The sequence below is a fragment of the Corvus kubaryi genome, unplaced genomic scaffold, assembly GCF_017639235.1.
Source record: "Corvus kubaryi isolate FWS band 111438036 unplaced genomic scaffold, C.kubaryi_AGA036_p1.0 74, whole genome shotgun sequence".
Classification (NCBI taxonomy): domain Eukaryota; kingdom Metazoa; phylum Chordata; class Aves; order Passeriformes; family Corvidae; genus Corvus; species Corvus kubaryi.
In genome coordinates, this window is record NW_024582061.1 from 1,551,630 (window position 1) to 1,566,346 (window position 14,717).

Consider the following 14,717-nt stretch of genomic DNA (forward strand, 5'->3'; position numbering starts at 1 on the left):
CAACTTCAATTTGTGACTGTTTTTCCTTTTAGTAAAATACCAGCTCAGGAGCTGAGAGTGTTCCTTTTTCTGAGACTCCAGCTGCTGTTCTACTCCTGCAAGGCTGTTTCTCTACCATGCAGGAGAGTACTAATTCTTTCCAAGGTGTTTTAATAGTGTAAAGAATGACTAAACAGAACATCCTGGGAATTTTGTGTTTAATTCGTTCCTTTCCCTGTGTCTATCTGCTTTTCTTTTTCTGAAAGACTTACAGATTGCCTTCCTTACAGGTCAGAGAAGGGTTCAATGTGAAAACTACTGTGTGTGCTTTCAGCACTGCATTCACCGTAAGAATTTGCAGTTGGAATTCAGTTTGCTGCTTGTGGCTGACATGCCAAGAAGGACACGGTTCAAGTGCTTTCACATCCTTACTGTTGAGATTCTGGTAAGTTATGAAACTTTGGGAGTTTTTTATTGTTTTAGAACAAGCAGGTATGACTCAGCAATGCTTCAGGATCCAAAGTGCTGAATACAAAGATACCTATTTTTATATACTCACCTGTTTTTTGGTACTCAACCATTACATCTGAACAGACACGGGCAGATCCTCTCCAGGGAGATGGGTAGAAGGCTCTTCTTTCCTGCTCCACTGACAGGAGTATCCATCAGGCTTTTCTTGAAGGTGATAGATGTCCTAATTTCTTGTCAACCACCCTTTCATATAACTTTTTTAATGCAGACAGGAGGACTTAAGTTTACATTATTAGGTAAGCTTGGGTTGTCTTAATTTTTGGAGGTGGCGCAGGTGACTTCACCAAAGTTCTGTTTTGCTTCAATAACCTGCCTTACCTTTGCTCCATCATCATGGTTGTGAAGAGAGATGGCATTTACCGTGTGCAAGGCACTTGTACATCCCCTGTAAGCCCTTCACCTTCTGAACATGAAAAACAACCTCTGTTTTCACCTGAGAAAACTCGGGTGTTTTGTGCATCTCAGAACATTTACCTCAGGCAAGAACAGAGTGGCAGCCATGCCCAAGAAGTCATTTTCTCTTGAAATTAGTTGTACATGCACATATTGTCCCCTGAATTGCTTTGAGATTCCCTAAAAAATACTTTGCTTTTCCTTTTCCACTTCTTCTCTGAGATTTCACAGAGCCTGTAACCTCCATCAGACCTTGGCAGAGAAGACTGTGTATGATTTTCTGAGGTATCTGTTTGCATTCTGCTGGGTGGCTGACACTGAACTCCCTCACTGCTGGTTCTCCAACGTCAGCCTCCTCTCCTCTGCTGAGGAGTCAGGCATCAACATCCAAATGCATCTGGAAAACAATGCTTTTATTTATCCTAGTAAACTAAGTGGGGCCAAGATGTGGGTGACTCAGACACTGGATCTCCATCCCATGTCTTTAAATTTTAAGTGTGTGCTCTAGCACAATTCGAGTCCATGCAATCTCTCTCCTAAACCATGCTTGAGAATATTTATCTCGCCGAAGTTCAAGCATGTGGGCTTTGAGACCATCTGTCCTGTGTGTAGGAACTTACTGGAGCTCTTCTCCTCACTGTTTTGCTGAGTTCAGATATGAAGGGCACCTTTGCTTTCCTCACCCAGCTGCCCCTGTTGGCACAGACCTGAGTCTACTTTTCAGTGAATTCTGAAGCCAGTGGAAGGTGATGTCGGGAAGGGCTGTTCCTCCCACCATTTGTAACTCATGCCAGTCTAAGAGCTGTCTAGCTGCTAATTGCAAAACTTAAATGTCAGAAAAAAAATCAATACTGTTTCAATATTTGCATATAGTCCTACTTGTCTTTTTAGTAACAAAAGAAAGGGTTTAGAAGTTTAGAAAACGCTGCATCTTTGCTACATGCCTGGCAGGTGTCCTGGTAGGGATGGTCCCATCAGCAAGCAGCAGTACCACCTCTCCCTAATGAGGACTCCACAGCAAATGTGTTACAGGGATCTGGCTGTTCCCTGACACTTTTAAAGTACTATGAAGTGTATAGGGGAGAAAATGAGTGTTGCTCATTTTCGTCCTGCAGAACTGTTGCTTTACTAAATGTGGTCGGGTTTTTTGTTGTCTCTGTCATTGTCTGGCTAAGGACCAGGATTAGTCACAGAACCTAACTTTGCTTTTGTACTACGTTCATACAGGCTTCTTTTGGGCATGATTTTTGTCTGTAGGCATGCTTTTCATCTTGGGCCTTTGGTGAAGTTTGCAGGAGTGTTAATTAAATCTGTACTTCCAGGCCACCTATGTGCTATGTTTGTCTCTTAAAATTCAGAAATTTGTTCTTTGTAGAAGGCTTGTAAGTTTTCCTGTATGTTTTCCTTTGGTTTGCATTTAGTCTAGGTCACCTTATGGCAGTAAATCCTATTCTGTAGTTGTTGAAACCTTGGAAGAAATGGGTGGTTTTGGCAAGGCAGTACAGTTTTGCAGCAATAAAGCTTCAGTTTGTGTTTTCCAGGGCTACAACTGGACTTAAAAGGTAGTAATACAAATAGCAGCATAACAAATAATAACAGGTGCTTTACAGATGTCTCTATCATCCCCTTCCTCTTTCTTATATGCTACCCTGGAAATAATAAAAACAGTCCTGGAAAGAATTGTCTGTAGGTTGGATTCAGGAAATCCCCTCCGTCTTTGGGTGACTATATGATGTGTATCCCCTATTGATGCTCTATACCCACAAATTATTTCCGTGCCATTCTGTGCCTTTAAAACTGAGCCCAAGAGGGGGGAGGGGAAAAAAACTGAGCAAGCTTTTCGAAACAGTTGTTCAAGGACACAGATACACACTCCTCTGTGTCCTGCTGCAGCAGCAAGAGCAGAAGAAGCACCCTTCTTGCTTTTCAGCCAGCTTTTGGCTCCTTTTCTCCGGAGGGAGACGGAGAGTTGAACTTTGTTTTCCTGGGACTTCGGTTTCTCCCTTTTTCTCTTCTGGACTGGTTCAACATCAGAACACACCAGGAGAATTTTGCACCGAGGCCCTGGAGGTGGGCCCACATCGACCCAGCTCCGAGGAGGAGAGAGACCACACCTACAGAAGGACTCTGAAATCTTCCCAGGTTTCTCTCCACAGCAAGAGATTTTATTATTCAGCGTTACTATTCTTTTCATGTGTGTTTGTTAAAGAAATAGTTTTTTTATCTGTTTCACTTTTCTCCAAAGAAAGTTTTTTTTCCTGAACCTGCTGGGGGAGAGGTGGTTGTAACCTGCCTTCTCTCAGAGGATATTTTCCTCCAAATTTGTCAAAACCGACACACATTAAACATGTTGAAATTGTGTTAAATCTGATAAAGGATGCCAGAGGTTCAATAAAGTTCCACAGTGTAAGTGCAAATCAGACAAATCTCTTACAAAGGCACACATCCCCCAGACAGATGTGTGAAATTCAGCGGCCTACAATGGTTTCAGACTCCTAATTCCAAATAGGATATATGCTGAATAAACCATTACTTGAACCAAATATGTAATATTTATCATACAGTGAACCAAAACAGTATTCCAGCTAGTGTCTTTAAAGCTCTCTGGAAACTTGAGTAAGCTTAAAATTCAGGTGATCATGGCCCAGTTCTTAGTTGAGAAGAATGCCAGAACCTACAACCACTTGCTATTAATCAGGTAATTTAAGAAACAAACCCATACTGAAATTTTGAAAGCAAAGGCATTCATTTTTTAGGATTTGCATATATAGCATCTTTCTATTGTGAACCCCCTAGCACAGGATAGGCATATTGTGATTGGGCCAGTAATGAGTGGAGGAGTTCTACATCAGCATCTCTCAGCATGGTTTTCAGTATGTTGATGGGCATTTTCCCATATCTTTAAACATATCAGTGGTGCTGCATCACATAGGCACAGTGATGGGGCACCTTGCTGTGTGTGCAACTCCTTGATATTTCTGTAGTTTGAGACCATGTGGATAAAGCTCACAAAGCAAGGCTACTGCTACTGCAGTGATCAGCACCTCATATCTGGCTTTCTGCTCTTCCTGGCAGTCAGACATGAATGGTTTCTGTGACATGAATTGTCCAATGCCAAAGCAAGTGTTACATGTCACTTTAGAAGTGAGCAGCATGAACTGTGAGTCTGGAGATCCCATACAAACACCACTTCTTACAGCACAAGTAGTGCTAAGAAAGAACGTAGATCCTCGTGCAGCTGGCATGGATGTGTGAGTGTGTCTCACATGCACTGACTTCTGAAAATGAGCATTTGTTACTTTGGACCCCATCTAAAAGGTTTCCTTTGATCTTAGCTGGGCATTTGTTGGTGGTTTTCAATAGTCAGTGCAGATGTTTGGGTGAAATCTGTAATGAGGCGTCTTTGGTAAATAGTTCTTCAGATAAGGTAAAACTGCCTGTTCTTATTTTCCAAACCAATCAAACCAGGCACAGACTCCATGAAATCTTCTTGAGCTCTGCATTATATCCATGAGAATGTATAGAAGCTGAATGCCTCTGTGATTGCTTTCACACAGAGGCTGTATGGACCATTATTTCTGTATATAGGTACAAGATTAGTAAAGGTTTAAACTCCTGACTAACACAGTAATGCCTGCAGTGCCAATTCAGAGAGAGTGCTGCAGAAGTGGAGAAACAGTGATACCCTGGGGTTGTAGAAAGATGAGCTCACTCAGGGATGTGTTGAATGCTAATATTATGTGAATGCTGATGACCACACCTTCCCAGGGGCAGAATCACTCACTCAGCTAAAGGGAAAAGTTTCTGAATACAGCCTCTAAAGCTGCAAGAATAATTTGTCCAGGGACAAGTTCATTCTTGTTTGGCAGATTTTTTCAGTGCTCAGGTTGAAGAGCAAGGGAACCTAGTAGAATCAGCATTTAGAAAAACAAAAGAATAAAAGTACATACAAATTATAAATCTTAATGGTCTTCTAGAGATGCAAGTAGCAATGGGTTTGTTAGAGCTGAAAGTAGGAATGCCAATAAGAAGATACCTTACAAATGCACACAGAACAGGAACATTGGTAGGAAAAAAAGAGACATAGTTTTGTTTTCCATTTTACATGGATATTATAATAAAAGACAAGCAGGAAATTCAAGGTAGTAGTTATAAGAATTAAGACTTTGATTAAAGATGGTCTTTACCCTATGGTGAATTTGTTCAGTGGCTTGAACCCAACACTAAATGTACTTCAGGCTAGAAGTGTGAACAGGAAGGACTGACATCTGGGTTGTGGAAGGGAAAGGAAAGAAACCCTTTTGCTCCCATGTGCAAAGGGATTGTGGTGCAGGAGCTGAGACACAGTACCATGATTTCCTAAAGAGCACCTTGACCAAATGCCAGTCTGCATTTTAGCTGGTAAAGCATAAATTTAAACCTGGAAATACATGGAAAAGCCTAGAAAAGAAACCAGATTACTGAGATCCATTATATTCAGGGAGAAGGAAGAAGGTATCAAATACGGGACCGAAATGGCAGTTTGGTGGCACCACTATAAGAGAGGAACACTGATGCTGCTGAACTCAGCACAGAGTTTTCTTTGCCGTGGAGAGTTACATGAACATTCAGGTGATGTGCTGTATCCATACTAGGGAACTGAAGGAAGATTGCAGGGAAAGCATGCAAAGGTACAGCTGTGAACCAGTAATACAAAGATTAACTGAAATTGGGCAGTAGATGTGGATGCCAAGGTGTAAAAGAAGGCAGACTGAAGCTAAGGATGTTGTTCAATGACACCATTACCAGAAGAGAGACTTTGATGCAGAAATACAGGCAGAACAATCTTTTTTGACATTCAAATAAAAAATCTCACAGATACTAAATTAGAAATTTTTAAATTTTAGGAACAAGTTTTTTATTGGCTTTACTCTATTTGAAATTAGCCTGCAATTGCAGTTACAGAAACCAGTGTAAAATATTTTTCATGTAAGTACTAGTTCATCAAATTTCCCTCACCTTTCAGGTGAAGTGAAGAGACTCTCTTTGCCTCTTTGACTCCAATTAGTTTAGTTTTTAAATTCATTTCAGTAAACAGTAAGGTTTTCCCCCAAATTAATACATTGCTTCTTTTTACCTGTCCTTTAATATTTATTTAAAGACCTATAGGCAGTACTTTTCATGCATTAAAATATAATTTATTGACTAGCGTGAAGAAAAAGTACAACTTGTCCCATGAAATGTGTTATTTGCCAGTTGCTGTCTCATTAAATACTCTGGCTTCTTTCATGGTAGCTCTTTGCTGCTGAACTTTTGAAAGATAACATGAAACATAACAGGAAGCAAGAGTTTGCCATTTTTTCTTTTTTTCTCCCCTCAGAAGTGGAGTCTGTACTTCTCTTGCTCTAGTAAAACAGTGTTTGTATGGGGTTATTTATAATTTAACCAACACAAAAGTCTATCCAGCTCCTCATCCACGTGGCCTACATGACTGAAATAATTACTCAGTTAAATACCATATTTAAAGATACGAGAAAAATGAGTTGTGATTTCACAATACTTCATCAAGTGGGCTATGTTTTTAAAAACAAAACGTCTTTCATTTATTCCATGGTTATTTTACTCTGTTCAGTGCAGGAAATGAAAAGGTAATCTTACAGTTTATGTTTGTCAAAGAGTTCTGGGGCTCATCCTATGCATTCTGCAATCCCCAAATTGTTTCCTATTTCCTTTTCTGCAGTAAGTCTTTGAGTGAATATTCTTTGTGGAATTGATTTAAGTTATTCACAGAGATGTGAGGAAAACATCATACTAAAGGTGTGATAGTAAAGAGTGAAAGAAAAACTTGTTCAGCTCTAATCTCACATTTGTGTAGGTATATATGATTCTGTAATACTAAGAGAAAATTAGAATGCATTTCTGAGACAGAAAATTGCTTCCAATTTGGGATAGCATTCAAAATACATACTGGTGGAGTTCCTTATATGTATTGTGCCTGACAACAGCTGGCAAGCGAACATCTATGTGTAGGTACCTGTTTGTGCAGCATATATGGGGTGTGGGAAACCGGCAAGGAAATTGTAAGTTAGCTGAGAGCTATGAGATTTTGAACTTTCCTGTGCTTTCAAAGACTGTAATTGTAAATGTGTATATTAGAGAATTCTTCAGTTTGATTCAGGCTGATGATACATGTTGCTACCTGATACACGTTCACACTAAGAGCAGGCTTAAATTTGGATCAGTGAGAAAGCAGTTGACCTCTCTATACTTACATGCTTTTTCTCCCAAACTGAACATTTTACAGTTCCAGTTTTCAAAAATATCCTATCAATTCTTTGTGGTAGCCATTGCCAGGTGAGAGGCACTAAGTGAAGCCAGTATTTGAGCTGTCTCAGAAGGGGAGAGGGTTTTTTCATAACTGGTTTATACCCATTGGAACCTCATAGCTAGAAGTTCTCAGGCAGTTTTGGATGAAATTACAGTATTACATGTTGGCTCCCCATGAGCAAAAATGACTGTCACTAGACCTGCACTCAACATTTGCTGTAATAACTGTTTTTAAGTATATGTCAGCAGTTACCAGGATTTTCAAATCAATTTACCTTGTGTTTGTAAACTGTTTAATCCTGTATGTCATTTTAATCTGTCCACATCTTTTGTACTAAAGCATCTATTAGCACTTGAGGGGAAAGTATGACAGTCATTGTTATGTTAGAAATTAACCATCTGAGTTAACTTCAGCAGTTGTGGTTGGAAGAGTAGAGACAAGCTGTGAGGTGTTGGATTTTTAAGCAGCACTGGTAATTAATAAAGAAACAAAGCAAATTCCTGCTTGTGAAAAACATCTGTGATTGTGAGAACAGTGTCCACACTGAGTTGAAGTGAACATGGCCTGGATGGTTCTCTTTTTAGTGGGGATGACTAAGGAGGACAGACCTTCTAACTGAGAGTCACTGGGAAGCTTACTTTAAGTGCTAAGCATCTTATGTTTAGAAGTGGTGTCTTAGGGCTATACAGAGATTATGATTTGTCCACCTCATAAACCTCTTCTGTGAGGCTAAAGCCATGTCTCAATACAAAATCACTGCCAAGCTGAAACCATAATCCTTTCAGTTGCTTCATACTGTTCTCTGGAAAGATATGGCCTTGCCAGGACAAGCGGGGGCTGCTGCAATGTCCTAGGAGTAAAGCAGTGTCTTGACTTTTCCTGTGTGTGAAAGAGGTTTTGTATAGCAATGGGTGAAACCTGAAAACTCATTTCAGTGTGTTTTCCACTCAGTGGCCCTGCTGTGAGTGTGGTCAGAAGCATTTACAGTCCCTGAAATGGAGCTGATGGCACCTCACAGCAATGGGGCATCACTTCAGTTGTCGGTAGAGCAGCTCTGTTTTAGTGAAGAATTCTGCTGAGTGCCAGTAAGTAGGAACAAAGGTCTGCACATCAGCAGGAGAAATTGTGATCCTGAGAGAGGGACAATGCATTTCTTAACCTTGCACTGTGTAACTGTAGTTACTGAGTGGGTATAGGTTTGATGCCACCTGTAGCATTGCTTCCAGTCTTCCTGCTGGTTCTCCTGCACAGTGCTCTGCTGCATGGCTGCTCTTCTACTGCTGCTGGAGTGAAGTTTGGACTGTGCCTTTCACCTGCCTGTTTTGCCCATGAGCATCTTCTGACCTGATTACTTTTGGCTTTAGAAAGGAGTAAAAATGCCAGTTACTCATGACCAGTTCTGCAAATAGGAGGCATGCCTAAAATTAGAGGAGTTTAAGAGATGTTTGACTTCAGAGCTGTTGTCTGCCATAAGCCCTTGGCTGTAGCACTAACCTTTGGACATGGAGAGCGCTATGTGATGCACACCAAACTGGGGGTGGGGGGGGGATAGGGTCTTTGTAAGCTGGTCTCTTGCTCTCTGGTTTCAATTTTCTCCCTTATTCTCAGCAGAGGTTGGGAGATGTTACTGCAGTTTTCTGTGAAATTTTGATCAGAGGGGCTACCCATGGAGACACTTGAGCAATTTAGGATCTCAGAAACTTTCTCCACATTGGAGTGGCACATGAGTGTGTGTGCGTGTAGGAAACTAGCAAAAATCCTAGTGTTGAAGTTCTCTTATTTTATGAAAATAGAAGGGCTTCTATTAAATTTGGTTTGTTCTTGGTTCATTTGAACTATTCTTTAAAAAACAACTTAAATCCCACCATTCTTTATTAATCAGATGTTTTTATTTCCTGTTTTCCTTTCCCATTTGGAGGTTTCTCAAACAGTAAACACGTTTTCAGAGCTTACAAACTGAAACGTTGGATGTTATTTATGAAATAATTTTTTTTCCTGAAGTCTGTTAACAATCAAGCTTTGGAAAGGCATTCTTGTCAAATAGCAGTGTTAAAAAATTTGCTGAAATTGAAAGACAGAGAATATTGTCTTATGTAGTTTGTTTCCATATCTGCCTATAGCAAATTTTTGTGACGGGAATGTAAACAAACCTAAAGTACAGCAGAGGAGGACTTCTGATAATATAATATGTTTAAATAGTACACATTTTTCTAAGTATAACTTTGTCTGAAGTTGACTTCTCACTGATGTAAGTGGAATTTAGTAAAACTTTTGTTTAAAAAGAAACTTCTGGAAAAGCATAGTGTATGCAACAGCATATACTGCTATATCTCATTTAGATAATGTAGTAACTCTTTCAGCCATGTCATAAAACTCCTTTATGTTATGTATCAACCATGCGCTATTTTGTTCTTTCAAGTGGAAAGGCAATCCAAAATTTGAAAATCAAACCATAGCCATTGATCAGGATGCAGCTAGTGTCCCCAATGTATTTTAAAATAAGGTTATACATGGGAAAAAAGGAAGATAAGGTAGAAAGGTAGACTTAGGTTCATGTCAGTCTTTTATAGGTTTGCAGCATCTAAATTAATTAACCTTTACCTGTTTATAAATAATTGCATTACTCTGACTGTGATTTAAAATGAGACTTCAAGACAATTCACTCTCAGATACGTTTTCCTTCAAGTCAGGAGAGCAGATACCACGGTGTATGTCCCAAAAAGTTATCCTTCTAGTTTCCCCAGTACTTTAGGGTGATACAGGTAGGAGAATGAATTGTTTTAATTATTTGTTTATCAATGCAACAGTGATTTTATAAATTTCAACTGGAAAAAAGGCAACTCAGATCCTAATGATAGTGTCAGACATTTGGAGAAGCTTTGTGTGTTTAGTAAGGTCAGCTTTATCTGGCTTTATACTGCATTTCCCATGGTATGGTCAGTTTGTCCTTTCTGGCAGCAGGTCTTATCCTGGTCAGATGTGCTGCAGGAGCCTGTGAAATTTTATGCTTCTGCTGAAAATTTCCATTATGTTGTGCTGCCTCTAGATACTTCACTGTACTGAGCAAGGGTTTCAGTTACCATCTTCTTGCCATGACATCCAGATGCTGAGAATTTATTTCTGTTCACGTGGAAGAAGCAGTCTTGGAAAACACTTATCAGATGGTCTCTATTACAAATTTATACAGCACCTACCAGCAGAAATAAGAATGCAGTCTCAAGAGTATGCAGGTATTAGCCTTGCTAAAAGAAGGTTGAGTGTGTTATTTTTCATCTCAGGCAATATCCCTCTGTGGAAAAGGGCTGTAGAAATTAATTTGGATTAAATAAATGCATGATTCTATATAGAAATCACTCTAAAAGCAAATACATTTTGTTGCCATGATGTTTTAGTTTTGAGAGATATCATTATTCATTTGTAATTCTGTAGCAGGACCACCACATTCACGTTGGTGGTTAACATCATGTATAATGGAATCTTTTCCTCAGAGTCGCAGTGTATATTGTAGTCCTTACATATACATGTTAGACTCAGTTAATATTTAGGGTTTTAGAAGCAATAGGAAATGGTTTCTTTGTCTTTTTTTTTTTCCCCCGAATTATTCATAGTGCAGTAGTATCTTTAAAATACCTCAGCTAAGCAGAATTGACCAGCAGTCTGAAAGGCTCATGAGTGAATACTGAATTTTGACAAGTGAGGGTGAAAAGCAACTGGCTGGTTTATGTTTATTTACACATCTGTCCATATATGCACACACTCTCCTTTGTGGCTGGGGCTGAATGTTGTGCAACTGCAGAGCAGCAGAGCTTTGCACAGTGTAGGCTCTGTGTGAGAGTTGAGAGTATTTTTTGATGCAGCCTCTGTGCTGGTTCAGTGATAAAGCCTGGGCTGGTACCTTCTACATACACCCAACTTGTGGATATGGGCCACTGAATAAATAATAAAGACAACATTTGGAGGGAGGAAATGATGACTGGAAACAATCAGCATGGATTTACCAAGGTTATACTCACTGCCTTGTAGGATAAAACAGCTGGATGAGGCTGTGGGTGAGGGAGAGCAGTAGATGTCATTTATCTTAACTTCAACAAGACTTTTTGGATAAGGTCTACAAATATTCTTGTGTCCAATTTAGAATTTGGATGGGTGGACAAATAAATGCATAACTAGTGGTTGGCTGGTCTGGCTTAGAGGATAGTGATTTATGGATCATACTCTAGCTGAAGTCTGTGGCAGAGAGAACACCACAGGATTTTTGGGGGGGACTTGTCCTGTGTGACACTTTCAGCAAAGACCTGGAGGAGGTGATAGAGGCATGTTCATGAAGTTTGCAGATGACACTAAATTGGAGAGCAACTGATAGACCTGAGGACAGGGCTGCTGCTCAGATGGACCTAGACTGGATGGAGGGATGGGCCAGCAGGAACCCTACAAAATTCTGCAGGAATAAATACAATGCCGTGTGCGTGGGAGAGAAGAATCCTCCTGCAGTGGTGGAGGCTGGGGAGCAGCTGTGCAGAGACAGCACCAGGGTTGTTGGCAGAGAGCTGAGCAGGAGCCAGCCCGGTGCCATGGCAGTGACGATGGCCAGCGACATCCTGGGCTGCTGTGACATGGGCTGCACTAACAGGAGCACAGTCAGGAGGCTGAGGGAAGAGCCTACATATGGTTCGTCAAACCTCATCTAGAAAGCTCCAGGCAGGGTAGGGCCCTTCAGTATGAGAAAGGCATTGATAAACTGTAGAGTGTCCAGCGAAGGGCCACCATGATGGTGAGGGTGCTACAGCTTTCTTTGGAGGGGAGGCTGAGGAAGCTGGTTCTGTTAACCCCAGATGAGAAAACTTTGGAAGAAAGGGGGATTTGATAACGGCCTTCCAGTTTCCAAAGGAGGTTATTGAGATGATGGAGTCCCAGCAGTAAAAAATGAGAGGCTACAGAGACAATGAGCATGAATTGAAGCAAGAGGTTTAGACTGGATGTAGGGAAGAAATCTTTCACCATTAGTTCAGTCAAGCAAGCAGTGGAACAGGGTACCCAGAGTGGTTGTGGAATCCCCACATTTAAAGGATTTCAAGACCCACCCAGATGAAGCCCTGGGCAACCTCGTCTAAACTAATAGCTGTCCCTGCATTAAGCAGGAGGAGGGAGCTGAGACCTCCTGAGGTCCCTTCCAAACTCAGTTATACTTGATTCTGTAATAAATGATTGAAATGTGCACAGCTGTATACAGCTGGAAAGGAATTCTACTTTATCATTCTTTCTCTGTGCTGGGGAGATGTTGCCTGAAACCTCCTGAGTTGTTGTCTAACACATGAGCTTACCAAGAATGCTGTAACAAAGAGGGTCGTATTGCCATATGAAACCCATTACCAGAAGGTTTAAACCTGAAGCCTGTTTCTACACTACATGGCAGATTCAACACAAATCCATGCCTTGGGCAAAGCTTCAGCAACTTTCCCACAGGGGAGAAAAATGGATCCCATCTTATGATGAGGCCAAAGAGCATCCTTCCCTTCCTGTTTTCTTCCTCCCCTGAACTGCTCTCCTGATTTGCTGTCTTGGTTTGAAAGACAGGTGTCTGCTAAGGGAGGCAGGAGCCTCCCTTGGAATGGCAGATGCAACCCCCCTTCCCTCTGAGTTATTATAATTTTGAAGTCAAGGGGCTTTTAGGCAAAGATATGGGAAATAGGAATAACAGTTCTTTACTATTATATATCTGTATGTGTATAACCAGTCAAACAAGCAGCAATAACAATCACAAACCCAGTGCCAGCCTTCTCGGCTGTCAGGCCCTTTCCCCTCGGGTGCAGTTCCGCTCGCAGCCGGCAGGGGCGCTGGCGGCTCCCGGTGAGCAGGGCAGGTGCGATGGTTCCCTCGCGGCTGCAGGGGGCGCTCCGGAGCGAGCTCGGGGAGCACGCGGCAATGGTGAGCTGGGATCCCGGGAAGGGATGGGACAAAGGAGCTTCACAAACCCCTGGGCAGCCGATCGCGGTGTCCGGCCGGACCCTCGGGAACAGCAGGCTGGAACAGCAGGCTGGAACGGCAGGGACGAGCACAAATCCTGGGTGGCAGACAAGATGTATTTAAACTGCAGAGCTGTGGTGGGAACCCCCTGGAGGTCTGAGCAGGCAGGGCGAGCAGGGCTACAATGCAGCGAAGGCTCGAAGCAACAGCGGGGGCAGGGCAGCCACAGCCCGGCTCCCAGCAGGGCAGGGAAGGCGGGCTTGGGATCCCGGGGTTTCTCTGGCAGAAGTAAAAGCAGCTGAAGAAGCAGCCTCCCTCTCCATCCAAACGCCCGGAACTGACTGCCCACACACCCAGGTGAAACAAAAGAGTAGCCAGATGCACCCCGCTTCTGTGGCTAGGTCTTTTGTTTTTCTTAAGTACCCAGCCATTTGTCCCCCTAGCAACACGTGTGGGGAAAATTCTTTTAACAGAAAAAAAACCAGAACTCCTAAAACCCCAACATTTGCATATTTTAACTTGTGCTTCTTTTTCAAAATCTGCATATTTTAGTAATTTTAAGTATTTCTAAATTTAGACATTCATATATTTATATTTACTTTTTTTTAATGGAACAATGTAGCAAAACGTGCCTTTTTGCCGATGCAGAATGGAAAATGCCAGCATGTTTTGCATGTGAGCTTGCTGTGATGATTCTAAAATTTAGTAATGTGTACAGAATTTTGGTTTAGTTCAGATGTGCTTTCCTTCATTTTAGGTGTATTTTTTTCTGTGTCTTTGAAAGGAAAGGAGAACACCTCTTCTGGAATTCAGCTCCCATCTCTTTATCTGTTCAAGTGCAGTGTTAAGTGGCTTTCTGTAACTAAAAGTCAACAGTGATTTAACTCGCAACTTATCCTTTTACAAGAAAAATAGCCCCTCATATATTTCTGGTTTGATATGCCACTTTAGAAGGCCTCTTTGCCTGATCCAGTGCTCACTGAAACCTGGAATTTGTTGGGGTTTTTTCCATTGCCTTCAGTGAACACAATCTCAGCAATCTAGAATTAGGCACCTTCAACTTTCCTTCTCTGGGAAACAACACAAAATACTTTTTGGACATAAATCAGGATAGCCATGATTTTTTCCATCCAAGAAAACAAAAGCAGCAGAAAGCAACCTGCTCAGGTTACCTGGGCCAGTACTTGTACTAGAGGATAGGAGTGAACAATGTCGAGGTGACTCGTCACAGAGTCATCACAAGCTCTACAAGTTGTCAAGAAAGCACCTAATTGACTCTTTGGCAACACCAACAGACTGCTAAGCCCATTTCACGTTTATCCACATGTCTATAATTAAGAAAAAGCAGTGATCCCACCACAGTGTCCATGTCATGTTTCCATCTCTGTGATCAGCCATTTAGAGGAGAATGGGAAGTGTAAAGAAGCCTGGCAGCCCAGATTTCTATCTGAGAAGTGGTGGAAGAGAGAGCTGCCATGGGAGTGCATTCAGCACCTGAAATGGAGTCATTTGCTTTAACTGTGCCATCATCCCTGTGCAAAAG

General features: G+C 41.5%; 1 long non-coding RNA gene across 1 annotated transcript in view; it reads left to right on the plus strand.

Annotated features, from left to right (window-relative positions):
• The first annotated feature begins 211 nt into the window (after nucleotides 1–211).
• The window catches only part of LOC121675583, a 43,036-nt gene continuing 28,530 nt past the window's right edge, over nucleotides 212–14,717 (plus strand). The window contains exon 1 of the long non-coding RNA XR_006020121.1: nucleotides 212–424. This is a non-coding gene — a long non-coding RNA (uncharacterized LOC121675583). The remainder of the gene's footprint in view (nucleotides 425–14,717) is intronic.